We start from the raw sequence: 18,492 nt of genomic DNA, 5'->3' as shown, positions 1-18,492 counted from the left end.
CCACATTGCCCTGTTGTTAGTCTTGTCCTCTCTCTCCTCCCTTGTTTGGGGGGCTTCTGCTGGGGACCATCTGTCGCCAGGCTCTCGTAGGTATTGGGTTTCTAGCCGTTCATTGACCAGCTGTGAGCAGTTAGTGCCTAGATATACAGGCGGGATCAATGTCAAAACACCTCTGCCCTCCGGGAGCCCACAGTCTGGCAGGTGGGCAGGTGGCCAGAGATTTCAGGAGGACGGTTGGTATTGTAAAGGAATTTTGGGGGATAGTTGTTGTAGTGCAGCAGGTGAATCTGTCACTTGGGGTGCCTGCACTCCAAATCAGAGGCTGGTTCCGGTCCTGCCTGCCCTGCTTCTGATCCAGCTCCCTGCTGGTGGACCTGGGACCCCTCGGATGAAGGCCTCATGCTTGCTTGGGTCCCTGCATCCCACATGGGAGACCCAGATGGAGTTCCTGGCACCTGGCTTTGGCCTGGCCCAGCTTTGAATGTTGCAGGCATTTGGGGATTGAACCAGAGGATGGAAGGTCTTTCTCTCGCTCTGCCTTTCAAGTAGATGAAAATAAACCAATAAATGTTTTATTAAAAAGGAGTTTTGAGAGAGACTTGGCAAGGAGTCCTACTGTGATCTCGGGTCAGGAGACCTGGAGCTGACGCATGTAGCAGAGCAAGGTACGTGCCCTGTTTACTTTAACCTTCACAGATAAGGATCTGCAGTGCTGGAGAGGTGAATGGCTTTGCCCAAGGTTATAGGCTAGGAAATGCCTGAGCTGGGAATTGAACCTGGGAGACTGGTTTCACTCCCATAACCAACACCCTCCTACCTCCTGAAGTGAAAGGGGAATCAGCTGTAGGCTGAGAAGTGCATGCCAAGTGTTGCAGGCAGTCGGACCAGCAATGCAAAGACCTAGACAGTCACAAAGGAAAAGGCAGTGGTCAGAAATTGGGCTGGGAGAGGTGGCAGAGACTGCATTTGGAGAGACCTGAAAAGCAGTGGGCAATGTCATGAGCAGTTTTCTGGTTTTGTTTTTGTTTTCTTTAAGATTTATTTATTTGAAAGAGTTACAGAGACAGAGAGACAGATCTTCCCTTTGTGTCTGGGTCTCCTACGTGGGTGCAGAGGCCCAAGCACTTGGGGCATCTTCCACTGCTTTCCCAGGCCATTAGCAGGGAGCTGGATCGGAAGTGGAGCAGCCAGGACTCGAACAGGTGCCCATATGGGATGGCAGCGTTGCAGGTGGCAGCTTTACTGCTCTTATTATTATTGGTTTTAATGACTCAGTAGAGAGTAAAGGCCTGCAACAGAGAAGAAGCAGGGGTGTTCAGAGAGGCAGAAGAAAACCAGCGGCCAGGTGTCCGGGAGCCAAAGGGGAGGGCTGGCTGGGCAGCGGCAAACACAGCCGAGCGGCCGGGGCCCCCCTGGAGGGGTGTCTGCTAGATTCACTGAGTGGGTGATTGGCAAACTCGGGGGAGCAGGTTCAGTGCAGTTCCATAGAGGGATGTGGGCAAGCCCTGAGTGCATGGACAGGAAGTTCGTGCAGTGTCAAGGTGTTCTCATTTCTCCGAGACCCCTGCTCTGGGGGCCGGCACTGTGGCGTGGGGGGTTAAACCCTTTCTTGCAACACCCGGCAACCCCTATCTGAGGGCTGGTTCCGGTCCTGGCTGCAGCACTTGATATCCAGCTCCCTGCTAACGCACCTGGGAAAGCAATGGATGATGGTCTTCCAAATAAGTCTTAAGAAAAAAAAAGAACCCCTGCTCTGGCTTGAATGCTGCATATGGGCTTGCAGCTGTAGAGCACAGCTGGGTAATGGGTCCTGATTCAGGCAATATTTATATCAAACTGAGCTGATAGGTGTTTTAAAAAAATTATTTATGTATTTAAGAGGCAGAAAGGTCTTGCATCATTGATTCACTCCCCAAGTGGTCGCGACAGCCAGAGCTGGGCCAATCAGGAGCCAGGAGCTTTTTCCCGGTCTCCCACGATGGTGCAAAGGCCCAAGCACTTGGACCATCTTCTACTGTTTTCTCAGGTGCATTAGCAGGGAGCTGGATCAGAAGAGGAACAGCCAGGGCTTGAACCGAAGTCCATATGGGGAACCGATGGTGCCACAGGCAGAGGCCTAGCCCGCTACACCACAGTGCTGCCCCCACCCTTTGAGAGGCAGAGAGAGATGGAGAGAGAAGAGAGAGCATTTCCATCTGCTGGTTCACTCCCTAGAAGCCTGCAGCAGGTGGGACTGAGAACTCAATCCAGATCTCCCACGTGGGTGGCAGGAGCCCGATTACTTGAACCATCTCTGCTGGCTCCTGTGGCGCATATTAGCAGGAAGTGGGAATGGGGAGTGGAACTGGGACTCAAGTGTAAGCACTCCAACATGGGGTGCAGACATCTTAGCTGGCATTTTTAAGTGATGCCTGCCCCCAGGTGAGTGTTGCTGTGGGGGAAGGAAACCATGGAGACTTGGAGGGAAGACTGAGGCAGGGCCACAGGACGCACCCTTGCTTTTGTGAGCTGCCCGCCCTCCATGAAGAAAGTGTTTAAAACTCTTTGATGACTGCATCGGTGTAAATATGAATATATTAGTATTATGTGCTAAAACATTTTGTTCCACTTAAGAGTTCATTTTTTCCTTCTGATTCGAAAGGAAATGAAGCATTTTCCTAATGTGAGCCTTAGGCACTGTGCCTGTTGTGTCTAACGGATGAGCCAGCCCTGGATCAGTGCAATGGCGGGCAGTGTGAGGCCTCCGGGTACCTGGGAATGGGCAGGCGGGAAGGAGACAACCCTGAAATGAGACTCCGGTTCTGTTCCCATAGGCCATGCAGCTCCAGGCAAGGGGAAACAGGTGCAGAGGCGAGGCGGGAGGAAGGGGCAGTCTCCTCGCTGACCAGTGCCCACTGGGCCAAGAGCTTTGCCAGGGGGCTGATGGCACATGAGCCCACATGGTGTGAACCTGTCTTGGTCTGGTGGCCCCCTCAGTCCTCGGTCACTAAATGCCATGGTCAGCTTTGAGAGGCGTGACAAGTGGGCCTCTCCCAGGTGAGGTACCTGCCTCTGGGAGCCACCAGAGCCCCAGGAGCCATGAGTGTCCACCACAGAGGGAAGGGGTCTTGGTGTGGTGAGGTGGTTTTGGAAAAGTGCACAGGTGTATACTAGAGAGGTGGAGTAGCGGGTGCAGTTCATTGTCGATTCTGAGTGATTTAGCTGATTGCCTATAAAAACCAGGAAAGGCTGGGGGGTTTGTGTGTGATGTAAAGAGCCCCATTCAGATATATATATATATATATATATATATATATATATATATTTTTTTTTTTTTTTTTTGACAGGCAGAGTGGACAGTGAGAGAGAGAGACAGAGAGAAAGGTCTTCCTTTTGCCGTTGGTTCACCCTCCAATGGCCGCCGCGGCCGGCGCACCGCGCTGATCCGATGGCAGGAGCCAGGTGCTTATCCTGGTCTCCCACAGGGTGCAGGGCCCAAGGACTTGGGCCATCCTCCACTGCACTCCCAGGCCACAGCAGAGAGCTGGCCTGGAAGAGGGGCAACCGGGACAGAATCCGGCGCCCCGACCGGGACTAGAACCCAGTGTGCTGGCGCCTAGTGAGCTGTGGCGCCGGACCAGATATTTTCTTTACAACGTGGCCCCATCGCATCAGAGCCCATTCCGGGCGCTGAGCTCAGGTTTGTGTTGGCATAGGGTCAGCGCGCACTCCTGCCCCGTTGCCACGGTGACTCTGAGGCTCCTCACTCCAAAACAGGGCCATGTCCCTCCCTGAGCCCCCTCTACAGCACCCGCATATCTCCTCACTCCCCTCCCCTCCACCCCTCACCCCCTACCCCACCTCATGAGTTTTCCATCTCTTGGCCTTTGTTTGTTTTTGCTTTTGTCAGTCCCCCCTCTCTGGATGGGTTTCTGTTTGTTTCCAGGCTGTCTGGGGCTATGCACCATGGAGACAGTGTCCTGGGCTGCCTCTAGCCCTGATCTGGTTAGAATAAGCCCCTCTGCTTTGCATGCATCTCTGACCTGACATTTGGATCATCCAAAACAAATCACGACATTGACATTCCAAAGCAAGATAGAAACCACCGTCTCCACCCTCACCGCCTGGCGCCCTGGTCTACCTGGAAAGGGTTTTTCGAAAGTTTCCAATGTTCTACTGCAGAGTCTGCATACCGAGGCGGGAGGCAGCATCTGTGAACCACGTACTGAGCTAGGCTTTGCGTGTGTTGGAAATCTGGCGGTTGGCACCAGTGCTTCTGCGTAGGAGGCGAAGCCTCCGACTGACACCGGCATCCCATATGGACGTTGGTTCGAGTCCTGGCTGCTCCACTTCCAATCCAGCTCCCTGCTTAAGTGCCTGAGAAAGCAGTGGAGGATGGCCCAGGTGCTTGGGCCCCTGAACCCCTGTGGGAGACCCGGAAAAAGCTCCTGGCTCCTGGCTTCAGCCTGGTACAGCTCTGGCCGTTGTGGGCCATTTGGGGAGTGAACCAGCAGATGGAAGATTGATCTCTCTCAGTCTCTGTCTCTCTCCTCTCTCTCTAACTCTGCCTTTCATATAAATAAAATAAATCTTAAAAAAAAGTATGGAAGTGATGTCAATGTTTCTTGCATTAAAATTCAACAGAAAGCTGCTTGAGGAGAGAGAGCCTTGTCATCTTTGTATACCCAAGTATCTAAGGGGTGGTGGGCCCTCAAGAAAAGTTTGTTGAACGAATAAGTGGATGAAAGGATGCAGAACATTTCCCTGCCATAGGTGGTGATGGTTGGATGGCAGTAGAAGGAGCCTGAAGTTAGAGAAAAAGTGCACTGGTCGGGCCCGTGGGTGAGGGTTTCCGAGAAGGTCAGATGCTCGCCGCTTGATGTCAGGAGTCCCATTTGCTGTCACCAGAGGTACTTTTGGGGTGGGCAGCAGAGAGCTCTCTGTTTCATTTGGAGTGCAACTGGTCCTGAGAGAGGTTAAACGGCTGGTTTGAACTTATTCATACACATATGTAAATGACTAATATCACAGCCTTTTCTAGAAACAGGGTTTAATAATAAGTTGGGGGAGAAGTGACAGAAGAGAGAAATTACTGGAGATTCAAGGCACGGGGAGCTTTGGCCAGGTCATGGGGTGGGGCCACTGTAGCCAAACTTTATTCCTGGCTCCACCTGGCCAAGGAAGGACCCCAGAGAAAACAGCATGTGGTGCTGCCAGGCCCCTCTGGCCAGCTCTGGTGACACTGGGCAGGAAGGAATGCGACAAGGCCACTCTGAATGACTGGGGGTATGGATGACAGACATTTTTTTACCCACAAAAACAATTTTTTAGAAGATTGATTTATTTACTTGAGAGGCAGAGTTACAGAAAGAAGGAGAGACAGAGAGAGGTCTTCCATCCACTGGTTCACTCCCCAAATGGCCGCAACAGTTGAAACTGGACCAATCCGAAGCCAGGAGCTTCCCTCAGGTCTCCCACGTGGGTGCAGGGGCCCAAGTACTTGGGCCATCTTCTACTGCTTTCCCAGGCCACAGCAGAGAGCTGGATCAGAAGTGGAGCAGGGCCGGCGCCGTGGCTTACTAGGCTAATCCTCCGCCTAGCAGCGCCGGCACACCGGGTTCTAGTCCCGGTCGGGGCGCCGGATTCTGTCCTGGTTGCCCCTCTTCCAGGCCAGCTCTCTGCTGTGGCCAGGGAGTGCAGTGGAGGATGGCCCAGGTGCTTGGGCCCTGCACCCCATGGGAGACCAGGATAAGTACCTGGCTCCTGCCATCGGATCAGCGCGGTGCGCCGGCCGCAGCACGCCAGTCGTGGCGGCCATTGGAGGGTGAACCAACGGCAAAAGGAAGACCTTTCTCTCTGTCTCTCTCTCTCTCTCACTGTCCACTCTGCCTGTCAAAAATTAAAAAAAAAAAAAAAAAAAAGTGGAGCAGCCAGGACTAGAACCAGCGCCCATATGGGATGTCTGCACTGCAGACGGATGCTTAACCTACTATGCTACAATGCCGACCCCAAACCTTTATTTATTTATTTAGATTTAAAATAAACAGCATACTGATGGCTTGGTTTTAGATCAGATTAGTAGATGAGGCTCAAACAGGCATTTTCACCAGTCTTGAGCAAGTGCAGGCTGTCCCAAAACGGTCCCATAACATACAGCCTCTTAGAGGTCTGCAGGGATTTAAAAACACTGCCTCAATTATATATATATATATATATATATATGTATAAATAGACATCAACTATGCATCAGAAAATTATTTTGAGAGGCAGGGAGACAAAATACTTGATGATGGCTCAAATACTTGAATCCTTGCCACCCACATGGGAGACCTGGGTGGAGTTCCTGGCTTCTGGCTCCAGCGTGCCCCAGCCCTGGCTGTTATGGGCATTTGGGAAATGAGCCAGTGGATGGGAGAGATCTCTCTTTGTTTCAAATAAAATAAATAAATAATTTAAAAAATTTTAAATCGGTGCAAAGTGAGAGATGGACTAAACAAGTTGTTCTGGGACCTTCTGTAACCCTGGTTCAAGGTGCCTCCTTGATCACTTTGGACACTTCTCAGGGTACTCAGGTCTGGAAGTGGCAATGGTAGATGTGGCCAGGGCTGGGGTGCAAAGCCGCACTGGATGTGTCAGCTACAGGAAGACCAGAGTCTGGGCAGACGCGGGAAGAGGGATAGTGGCACGGGCACTAGTGTTTATTGAGTGCTCCCCGTGTGACAAATGGATTGAAGGACTATTTAATTCTCGCAACGGCCTTGCAAGGCAGACGCTGGTATCTGCACTGCAGAGAGGAGCCAGCCGTGGAGGGGTGACTCATGCAAGGTACAGAGACCAGAAAAAGGCAGAACCAGGGTTCAGCAGAGCCGGGGTAATGAGCAAGGCAGGTGGGCACAAGGCCACAGCCAGAGGGGCTGCCTGAGCAAGAGGGCCCCGGGCTTGGTGGTCCAGGCCCGGCAGATGGGAAAAAGAGCTCCTTTTCTGGGGTCAGAGCTGTTTTGCTGTGTTTGGTGAGCAGGGACCCCTGGGGTGTCAGAGGTCGGTATCCTGGGAAATCCCCCCTGACATCCAGTCTGTTCAAGCAGAGCTCTGGGGTGGGCTCTGGACACCTTTGTAGCCCCGCGGCTGCAAGGCATGGTGGTGAGCTCAGAAGCACAGACAGCGCTGACCGTGGGCAGGGCAAGGACGGCCCCTCCCGCCCGCCCCAGCTGTCTGCTCAGGGCTCGAGCCATCAGCCTGCTCTGATTAAGTTGAGTTCTTGAGACCTTGCATCCAGGGGCTGCCAGCAGCCAAATCCCCCTGATTGTCTGCGATGTTCCCGACGTGAGAGAATAAACAGTCTCTCCTGTCCAGCCAGCTGTGCTGAGCAGCATATTCCTGTCTGTCCGCCTGCCTGGCTGGGTGGGGCCGCAGGCCTGAGTCTACCTCCAGCAGAGGCCTGGGGGACCCCGTGAGGGGGTGGGAGAGGGCACTGGCTGTCTCCAGCCTGCACAGAATGTTCCCTCCTGAGTCTCCTTTTTGCCCCTGCACCAGGCACCCCAGCCTCAAGCTGCTGCCCGCACAAACCCTGTGTTTTGTAATAATGACTATATCGGGTACGAAGAGGCCCCCACTGGCCACTGTTCCTAGGCGCAGAGTCCCTTCATCCCGGCCCAGGCCCTGCTCGGGCCACCTGAGCTCCCACGTCATTCTAGCTAGATCTGAAGTCGAGTGGACGCAGAGAGTTAAGGCAGAAGCAGGACGAGAACCCTGACCTGCAGTTCCTGCGGAGCGGGACGCCGTGGCTGGAATGGTGTCGGGGTTCCGGGCGGGAGCTGCTGCCTGTGTGTTTCGTGTTTTTTTCATCCCGGGCCTGTTTTGGAGATCAGACTTGTGGCTGAGCCATTTCCTCAGGAAGCCGGCCTCTGGAAAAGCACTGATCCCGGATGCCCCTAAATCACTGGGACGGGAGCCCAGGAGGGCTCTTCCACTGCCCGGAGTGCAGCAGCCAGCGGAGGGTGGACCAGGCCCCGGGTGGCAGGCAGGTCGGAGGGCAAAGTCCTGGGGAATGGGGCACACCCCGCCTCCCCAGCACAAACCCTCTGCTTTTCTGCCCCAGCACTGGAGCGGCGGAGGAGGGAGGAGGAAGCAGCTGTTCCCAGCCGGTCTGCAAAAGGCATTCCTGGCAACAGGAGGGGGTAGGGGGTGGGGAGGGCAGAGAGGGCCGGGGTCTCTGTGGACAAGTGTCTCCCTCCCTGTCTGTTTCGGCCCGCAGCTTCACCGCTGGCTCGCCGAGTCCCTCAGTGTGTGCTCCTGTGACTCATCCCGGATGCGTCCGCACTTCTGATGAGCACAGGGCTCCCCGTGCAAAGTGTGTCCTTGTGTGTTTCCTGCATGTGTGTGAGTGACCTCGTCTCTGCGCGTGCCTGGGAATGTGGGTGTCTTTGAGGCCCCCTTGTCTTTCCCGACGGCCGCCTGTGTGTGTGCCTGTGTGGAGTAAACATGCGAGGTGGCTTTTCTGTGAATGCAAGTGTTTCTGCATGTGACTTTAGCGTGTGTGTCCCCGGGGAACGATCCGTCAGGAATGTGTTGATTGAAAGCCCGTATGCGGTTATGCATTAGCGGTACAGAAGCATTCCTTCACTCATTCATAATCCTCTGCCCCTCAGGCACGTTTCCATGGCCTGCTCTCTGCCTGGCCCCGCACTTGGCACTGGGAATTTAGAGTATGGCCACGTCGAGGGGCAGGCGTGGAACGGAGCTGTGGCGAGGACAGTGAGAGGAACGATACGATGGGTGCCTGGGTCCAGGTGCTGTGTGTGTTTTTCGCCGGTCTATACACGTCTCTGTGTGTGCTTTTCTGTTTGCCTTGCCTGTCTTTTCTCATGGAGGACAGAGCTCAAAGCTTTCCTGCCCTCCCTTCCCTGGCCGGGGTCCTCCTGGGGCTGTGAGACAGGCTGGGGTGTGGGAGGGGCACCACCCTAACACTCCAAGGACTGGCCCGCTGCCCAGGGCACTCTCACTCTGGGACCAGGCCGAAGTTTCCTGCTCGTGGAGTGACAGGGTTGAGCGACCTCATCGCTAACTGTATAGGCCTTGTTTGGCTGATAGAAGGAATCAGAGTCATTCCTGAGTTAATTACTTTTGAGAGGGCAAATTGAGAGAGGCCTAACTATAGAAACCTGGAACTGAACCCCAGCTGGGCCACTTGTGTCCTTTTAAGTTCCTCTCCCTCCCTCTGGGCTGATGTGAGGATGAAAGGAAACAATGTGTATAAAGCATTGAGCCTGATGCCAGGGACACAGTAGCTGTCCAGTAAATACCACCTGGCCAGTCTTTTCAGGGGTGGGCATTTGACTCAGGGAGTAAAGGCAACACCCACATCCCCTAGCAGAATATCTGGGTTCGGGTCCTGGTTCCTCCTCTGACTCCAGCGTTCTGCCAATGCGCACTGTGGGAAGCACCAGGTGCTGGCTCAAGGACTTGGGTCCCTGCCACCCACGTGGGAGACCCAGCTTGAGTTCTGGCTCCTGGCTTTGGAGCCCAGGCTGCTGCAGGCATCTGAGTACTGAACCGGTGGATAGACCATCTCTGTCTCTCAAATTAATAACAATAAATTTCTACAAAGGAGAGTCTTTCCACCTTTCACATCCTACCATAGACAGGCTGGCTAAGTGAATTCAAGTAAACCATGTGTTTAGGGATGTCTGGCCCTGTGTGGGGTGGGGGTGGGGGGTGGGGACAGTTCGGGGAGAAAGTCTGGCCCTTTTCTTCAGTGTCCAGCTGCAGTTGGGAGTCCCTCCCTCCACCCCATTCTCTGATACGGGTCCTTGACACGTTCTCAGTCTGTGTACACGCAAGCGTGATGAAGAACACAGGTTCAGTGCCCTCTGTGTCTGCTGGTGAGCCGCTCCCAGGTGCTGTGTGACGCTGAGCTCAGTTGGATCGGGCCACAGGGCGGAGTGGGTCAGGTGAGGCCTCAGGCTCCCAGACATGTCTCTGCCTGCCTGAGCGGCCCCAACAGTGGGCAGATCCAGCCAGGACAGCTGTCTCCCATGATTGATACCCCCGGGAGGGCGCTGCTCTGCCTTTGCATAGGCAGCCTTAGGGTCCTGGCGCACTGGGGACACCGAGAGGACCTTGGTGACCTCTGTCCCCTCAAGCCTTCTAGAATGGCCGGAGACAGGGACTGTCGGCCAGGGTGGGTGCGGGAGACCATCTCGGGAATCCCCTGGAGCCTGTGAGAGCTGGCGGCTCTCGCGCTCTCCTGAAATATCTCTGACCTGGAGGGAATGAGGGAGGGGTCCGGGGTGCGGCCAGGGCTGCCGGGCTGAGAAGGGCTCTGAAAGAGAGCTCAGGGTGGCCGAGGCCCTGAGACACAAGGAGAGACGTTCTGTCCCGGAGGTCCCGCTGGCCAGCCCTCGGACCCCACACACTCCTGGGGCCTGGGAGTTGCTTCTCTCCTGGTCTCCCAGCAGGTGGGGGCAACTGGAACTGCAAAAGGCCCTCGGGTGGGTTGGTGGGGCGGTTGTCACCATGACTTTCCCCTACTATCTCTGGGCTGTTGTATTTGGGGCTATAACTGGGAATTTTCCTCTTGAAAAAAAAAAAAATGGAAAGCAAAGGAACAAGTGGTGGGTTGAGGCCAAAGTAATGTGTTTAAGGAAATTTCTGCTTCATGCTGGCCCGGACAGGGGGTGTCTGGTCAAAGAGCCGCTGACGGCCAGGGGCTCTGCGAGTAAACAGGCCACCTCCGACGGCTGCCTGAGCTCATTTCCCTCGGCAGTGTGAGGGGATGATGTCACCATGAGCGGGGCGTCCTGGCAGGGGAGTGCGTCCGTGAACAGGACGGAGGCTGCATGGCTGCTGGAGGCCTGGGCGCTGCTTCGTGGTTCTTGCAAACAGCTGCTTCCCATACGGAATGTTCGGACGCCCACCTCTGCTTACTCCCCAGTGGGATTCTGGCTGCAGCCAGGACCCCACTGCCATGGTCCTGGGAAAGCTGGGATCCATTGTCCTTACCCCCAGTGCCCAGGCAAGCCTCCCCCACCCGGCAACCAGAGGCCAAGGCCTTCCCCGCCTAGTGGAGGGGCACGTGGGGTTGGATCCGTTGGGAGGAGGGGCCCCTGGTGCTCCAGGCGCATGTTCTGCCCCCTGTAGAACAGACACTGGCAATGTGGACCTCGGTCCGTCTCCTGGGGCCAGGCCCAGCGGGGGACTTTCCATGAGCAGGGAGCCGAGGTCCGCGGTGCGGTGAGGCGGGGAGGAAGCCACAAGGCCGCCTCTGTGCCTGCTCCACAGGCTCTTCATGAGGGCCACGGCCACCGGGGGAGGCTTTTATGGGGCTGGAAAGACTTGGCAGGGTCAGTGAGCAGCGGCTGCCGCAGGTCCCTGTGGCTCCATGGTAGGTGGGCGCGTTCCACCCACTTCCCCTCCTGCTGAGGAGTAGAGAGCGGGGAGCCTCCCAGGGAAGAGGTGGGTGGGCTTTTGCATCTTTGTGTCCCCCACAATCCTGAACTGCCTTCCCCGTGGGCACATCAGTCACACAGAGCACGCCCCCATTCCCATCCCCGCCAAGCCACCTAACCCCTCGGTGGCTGCCTGGCTACTTGATGCTGACATCAAACCTCAGCCTGACCACAGGACTCGGGCTTCCCTGGTGTGCGGCCTGGCTGAGCTGCGGGCAGAGCCGCTCACTTAGTGTGTTTATTCAACACTGTCAGCGCTCGCCTGGTGGGGGCCAGGTCTTGTGCTAGGTGCAGAGGTTGCAGCCATGAACAAGACAAGTACAATCTTCGCTTTTCTTTTTAAATTATTTGTTAAAGATTTATTTATTTATTTGGAAGGCAGAGAGAGAAAGAGAGCAAGAGCAAGAGTGAGCGAGAGCGAGAGCGAGAGAGCACCAGAGATTTTCAATCCACTCGTTCACTCCCCAAATGGCCACAACAACTGGCGCTGGGCCAGGCCAAAGCCAGGAGCCCAGAACTCCATCCGGGTCTTCCATATGGGGTGCAGGGGCCCAAGCACTTGTGCCATCCTCCACCACTTTCTCAGGCGCGTTAGCAGGGAGCTGGATCGGAAGTGGAGCAACTGGGACTCGAATTGATGCTCTGATCCTGGATTCTGGTGTTGCAGTTGGCAGCTTAGCTCACTGCACCACAATGCCAGCCCCACAACACCAGCCCCACAGCCTCTGCTTTTAGGAAGCTTAATAAAAGCACACCAAACAATGGCAGGGTGTGGCCCGTGCATTGTACATTAGAAGGAAGTGACCAGGCCCCTGGGGGACACACTGTTCACAGGCACTACCCAGGCTATAAAGGTGAGGGACGACCTCTCTGACCCCTACTCCAGGATGTGGGGATTGGGAGCGAGAAGTAAGTGTGCAATGAGCCTGTGGCCAAACTTGCCAGGGCCTGAGGCGGGGCAGAGTGTGGCGTGGTCTTGGAGTGACCAGCAGCCCTGTGTGACTGGAGCCTGCTGAGTGTGGGCAGTGGCTGGAGCAGACACACAGTGCGTGGGGCAGACCTTGAGGGCTTTGAGCAAAAGTGCAATCCACATTCAAGGAGAAAGATATAGCAGGATTTATAGTAATAAACCTCTCCCATAAACAAAACTCCAGGCCCAGATGCCTTCACTGGTGAATTCTATCAATTTTTTTAAAATTTTTATTTTTTATTTATTTGAAAAGCAGCATTACAGAGAGGGAAAGAGATCTTCCATTCACTGATTCTCTCCGCAAATGTCCCAATGGCTGGGGCTGTGCCAGGCCGAAGCCTGGAACTCTATCCGTGTCTCCCAAGTGGGTGTAGGGGCCCAATGACTTTGGCCGTCTTCTGCTGCTTTCCAAGGTGCATTAGCAGAAAGCTAGATCAGAAGTGGGGCAGCTGGGTCTTGAATGGCGTTCCTATGGGATGCTGACGTTGCAGGCAGTGGCTTAATCCACTGTGCTACAGCTCTAGCCTTTCTACCAAACATTTAAGAAGAAACAATACCAGTTTACAAAACATCTTCCAGCACACGGAAAGGAAGGAGTTCTTCCCAACTCATCTGTGATGGCCAGCTTTTCTCTGGTTTCTCGACCAGAGAGAGATAGGCCGGTGCCAGTGCTGTGGCATGCTGTAGTGCTGGCATCCCACATGGGCGCCAGTGCAAGTTCCGGCTGCTCCACTTCTGATCCAGCTCTCTGCTATGGCCTGGGAAAGCAGTGGAAGATGGCCCAAGTGCTTGGGCCCCTGCACCCACGTGGGAGACCTGGAAGAAGCTCCTGGCTCCTGGCTTCGGATCGGCGCAGCTCCTGGCCATTTGGGGAGTGAAGCAGCAGATGGAAGACCTCCCCCCCTCCCTCAGCCTCTGCCTCTCTGTAACTCTGCCTTTCAAATAAATAAATAAATCTTTTAAAAAAATAAACAAACAATTCAAAAACCATACCTCAATAGATGCAAGAAAAACATTTGATAAAATCCAACATTTATTCCTGCTTTAAAAAAAAAATAAAACTGGCCAGCGCCGTGGCTCACTTGGCTAATCCTCCTCCTATGGCGCCGGCACACGGGGTTCTAGTCCCAGTTGGGGTGCCAGATTCTGTCCCGGTGGCTCCTCTTCCAGGCCAGCTCTCTGCTGTGGCCCGGGAGTGCAGTGGAGGATGGCCCAAGTGTTTGGGCCCTGCACCCGCATGGGAGACCAGGAGGAAGCACCCGGATCCTGGCTTCAGATCGGCAAAGTGCCGGCCGTAGCAGCCATTAGGGGAGTGAACTAACGGAAGGAAGACCTTTCTCTCTGCCTCTCTCTCACTGTCTATAACTCTCTCTCTGTCTCTCTCTCACTGTCTAACTCTGCCTGTCAAAAAATAAAATAAAATAAAAATAAAACCAACAAGAACCTTAAGCAAAGTAGGAGAAGAGCAGAACTCCCTTTCTCTGGAAGATGACACCCAGGAAACACTGCTAATGTTAGCCGAGCTGGCTGGAACGGAATCTCCAACATGGGACAGGGAGTGGAGATAAGCAGGCCAGCCATGGGGAATGAAGCAGTACACCCGACAGGCTGGATGGGGAACTCAGCCAGGAGCTCAGTACCCAGTCTGTGCTGGGCCAGGAGGAGTTCCTGGGGATGTCCCCTGGGAAGGAGGCTGGGACCTCTGCAAGGTGGGAGCCTGGGCAGGACTTCGGTGTGTAAATGCTGAGCTGCTTCTAAGGCTGCTGCATTCCTTCCCGCGTGGATTTCTTTTCTTTTCCCTTTGTCCCCTTTCACACACACAGGCTAATGTCAACCTTCCTACCTCACACTAGCACCCTTGATGGGTCAAGATGGAAGGCTGGGAATGAGGCAAGAACTGTCCATTCTTTTTTTTTTTTTTTTTTTTTTGACAGGCAGAGTGGACAGTGAGAGAGAGAGAGAAAGAAACGTCTTCCTTTGCCGTTGGTTCACCCTCCAATGGCCGCTGCGCTGCAGCCGGCGCACCGCACTGATCCGAAGCCAGGAGCCAGGTACTTATCCTGGTCTCCCATGGGGTGCAGGGCCCAAGCACTTGGGCCATCCTCCACTGCACTCCCTGGGCCACAGCAGAGAGCTGGCCTGGAAGAGAGGCAACCGGGACAGAATCCGGCGCCCCGACCGGAACTAGAACCCAGTGTGCCGGCGCCACTAGGCAGAGGATTAGCCTAGTGAGCCGAGGCGCCGGCCAAACTGTCCATTCTTGCCAGCGTTGTGGCGCAGCGAGGTAAGCTGTGGCCTGCAATGTGAGCGTCCTGGTTCAAGCCCTGGCTGCTCTGCTTCCAATCCAGTTCCCTGCTAATGCACCTGGGAAGACAGTGGAAGATGACCCAAGTGCATGGTCCCCAGCTAATTCTTGGCTCTTGGCTTTGGCCTGGCCTAGCCTGGGGGGACTGGGCCATTTGAGAGAGTGAACCAGTGGATGGAGGATCTCCCCCCGCCCTCCCCCTACTACCTTTCGCAACTGCCTTTCAAATAAGTAAAATAAATCTTAAGGAAAGAGAAATGTCCATTCTTACCATTTTATTCAAGTTTATTTTGGGGGTCCTAGCCAGGGCAATGCAACAAGAAAAGGAAATAAAAAAGTATGCAGGTTGGAAAAGAAAAAGTAAAGCTGTCTTAATTTACAAATGGCATGATCATGTACATAGAAAATCCTAAATAATATAGAAAAACTACTAAAATGAATGAGTTAGCAAAGTTGCAGGATATAAGATCAAAATATGAAAATCAATTGTATTTCTGTATTGAGTAATGAACACTTGATCAATTGGCACTATTAAAGACAATCCATTTACAATATTGTCAAAAATACAAAATACCGGAGTGGGCATTTGGCTTGGTAGTTAGGATATCTGTTTCCCACGTTGGAGTTCCTGGGTTCAGTTCCCACCTCCAACTCCTGACCCCAGCTTCCTGCTAATGCAGACCCCGGGAGGCTCTGGTGATGGCTCAAGTAGTGGGGTTCCTGCCACGCATGGGAGATGGGGACTGAGTTCCCAGCGCCTTGCTTCAGCCCCAGCCACTGTGGGCATTTGGGAAGTGAACCAGTGGATGGAACCTCTCTCTCCCTCACTCTCTCTCAAGTAAACAAATATTTAAGAAAATTGAAATATTTATAGATTAACCTGATTAAAGATGAACAAGTCTTGTCCTCTGAAAACTAGAAAATACTACTGACAAATTGAAAAGATCTAAACAAACAGAGAGAGCCACTGTGTTCACGCACCAGAAAACCTGACCTTTTCAAGACTGCGATTCTTCCCAGCTTGCTATATGGATTCAAAATCATTCCAATCAAAATCTCAGCAGGCCTTTTTGGTAGTAATCAACAAGCTCACTCTCAAATGTGTGTGGAAATACAAAGGACCTTGAATAACCAAAACTGTTAGTAAAATGGCGCAGTCTCATCTGTGGCGGGATCTACGCCCCAACAACATCCTAGGCTCCAGCCACCCAGCCCCATTGCTGGCAGCCGGGTGACCAGACGGCCCAACCGCAGGTGTCAGCTCTGCCCCTGCTCTAATGGGATTTGCTGCTCCTACTCCCCTGCCCACCCCCTCCCCCAAGGTTTAACAACCTGTTCCTGAACACATGCTCCCTCGATCTCTCTCTTATGCTCTCCTCCTCTCTTTTACTCTCCCGCCCTCTGCCCCTGGCCCATCGGGCTTCCCCCATCCGACAATAAACCCTTCCTCTAACTCCGGTGTTTGGTGTGTTTTGTAGTGGCCTTACAAAAACAATTTTTAGAAGAACTGTAAAAAATGGAAGGGTTTACCTACTCTACTTGATTTCAAGACTTATTTCAAGCTACAGTAATTGAGACAATGTGGTACTGATGTAAAGATAAACATATAGCTCCCTGAAACAAAAAAGACAGTCCAGAAATAGAAATGATTTTTTTTATAAAGGTGACAAGGTACCTTTGGGGAAAAGATGGTTTTTTCAACAAATGGTGCTGGAACAACTACGTATCTTTGTGGAAAAAAAGCACAAATTTCTGCCCTACTTTATATGATACACAAAAGTTAATCAAATGAATCACAAACCCAAATGTAAGAACAAAGCTATAAAACTTTCAGAAGAAAGCGAAGGAGAACATTTTATAACTTTGGGTTGAGTAATGAGTTTTTAGAAATGATCCAAGAAGCACTCATAATGAAATAAATAAATAGCTGACAAACTGGATGTCATTAAAACTTTTTATTTATTTATGCTCATTTTTCACTTGAAAGGCAGATTGACAGAGATCTTCCACTGGTTCACTCCCCAAATATCTACAGCAGCCAGGGTTGTGCCAGGCTTAAGCCAAGACCCTGGAATTCAACCTGGGTCTCTCATGTGGATGGCAGATGCCCAAGTCCTTGAGCCATACTGAGGGTGTGCGTTAGCCGGAGCTGGGTCAGAGGCAGAGGAGTCAAGGCACTTCAAACATGGAAAACTTCGGCTCTCTAAAATGTGCCATTAGAAAAATGACACTACCACCAAAAGCAGAAAATATTTGCAAAACATATATCCAACAAAGGATTTATATCTAGAATGTATTTTTTTAAAGATTTATTTATTTATTTGAAAGTCAGAGTTACACAGAGAGAGAAGGAGAGGCAGAGAGAGAGAGAGAACTCCTCCATCCTCTGGTTCACTCCCCCAGATGGCCACAATGGCTGGAGCTGGGCCAATCTGAAGCCAGGAGCCAGGAGCCAGGAGCCTCCTCCGGGTCTCCTACATGGGTGCAGGGGCCCAAGGACTTGGGCCATCCTCTACTGCTTTCCCAGGCCACAGCAGAGAGCTGGATTGGAAGTGGAGCAGCTGGGACTTGAACTGGCGCCCATATGGGATGCAGGCACCGCAGGCAGCAGCTCTACCTGCTACACCACAGTGCTAGCCCCAGAATGTATTTTTAAAGCCCTCTTTATACACCTGAGATGTATAAAGAATAAAGGATTTGTATCTAGTCTATACAGAAACCACACGATTAAATAAGAAGACAAAGCCCAAGTTTTTAAAAAATGAGCAAAAATTTTGAACATATACCTCTGAAAGAAGACTCACAAATGGCAAATTAGTGCTTGTAAAGGTGCTGCTTGGTTATCAGGGGGCTCGCGGAAGCTAAGCTGCTGAGTGGACACCTGTAATGTTCCTGGATGCCTGGGCTCAAATCTCAGCTGTGCTTCCAGTCGCAGCTCCCTGCTAATGCACACCCTGGGAGGCAGCGGGGATTGGCTCAAGTGATTGGTCCCTGCCACCCAGGATGGAGACCTGGATTAAACTCCTGGCTCCTGTCTTCAGCCTGGCCCAGCCCAGCACAGCCCCAGCCATGGCAGGCGTTTGGGGAGTGAAACAGCAGGTGGAAGATCTCAATCTGTCTCTGCCTTTCCAATAAATTTTAATAAATAAATAAACAAAAAATAAAATATCTTTTGTTATCTATAGTTGTAGATTTAAAAAGAAAACGGCAACCCGGTATCATTTATTATTTTGAAAATCGCCCTGGCTGCTGTTAGGAGAAGGGGCTGGGGGCTATGTGTGGAAGCTGGAAGTCATTAGGAGCCTGGCACAGGCATCTGAGTGAGAGGCTGACGGAGACAGAGGGGAATGGGCAGATCGGAGAGAAGTCCCGAGATTGCACCAGCAAGATTTGCCAAGTCTGGACACAAGGCAGGAGGCAAGTGGAGAAATCTGGGCTGGTTACCACATTTCCAGCTGGAGCCTAGAGTGGCTGTGGAGGCGTGGGCCAGGAACAGATCTGTGGTTGGGAATGGGCGTGGAATGAGAGTTCTTTCTGGATTTACCTCTGGAGGTAGCTGGGCTTTGGGAGAAGGGCCTGGGTGGAGACGAAGGTTGGAGGACGTTAGCAAATGAACGGATGAGATCATGCAGGGAGAGAGAATAGAGAAAAAAAGGCATCTGAGAACTGAGCCTGCAGCCCTCCAACAGCCTGGTCCCCTGCAGGAGGGAGAGGTCGTGAAGTTCCCTGGAGTGGTACTCAGGATTAATTCCCTGGGGCTTATGACAGCCAGAAAGTTTTCCTCTCACAGC

General features: G+C 52.9%; 1 long non-coding RNA gene across 1 annotated transcript; it reads right to left on the bottom strand.

Annotated features, from left to right (window-relative positions):
* Window positions 1–1,014: 1,014 nt before the first annotated feature.
* On the bottom strand, window positions 1,015–13,393 carry LOC127483679 (uncharacterized). Its single transcript, XR_007910149.3, has 2 exons — window positions 7,734–13,393; window positions 1,015–1,289 (listed from the first exon to the last, which is right to left on the bottom strand). It is a non-coding gene; the product is annotated as an uncharacterized LOC127483679 (long non-coding RNA).
* Between the last annotated feature and the right edge of the window lie 5,099 nt (window positions 13,394–18,492).

Source organism: Oryctolagus cuniculus, chromosome 12 (assembly GCF_051225735.1).
Source record: "Oryctolagus cuniculus isolate XC-2025 breed Fujian yellow rabbit chromosome 12, ASM5122573v1, whole genome shotgun sequence".
Taxonomy (NCBI): Eukaryota; Metazoa; Chordata; class Mammalia; order Lagomorpha; family Leporidae; genus Oryctolagus; species Oryctolagus cuniculus.
This window is presented reverse-complemented; position numbering and strand designations above follow the sequence as displayed.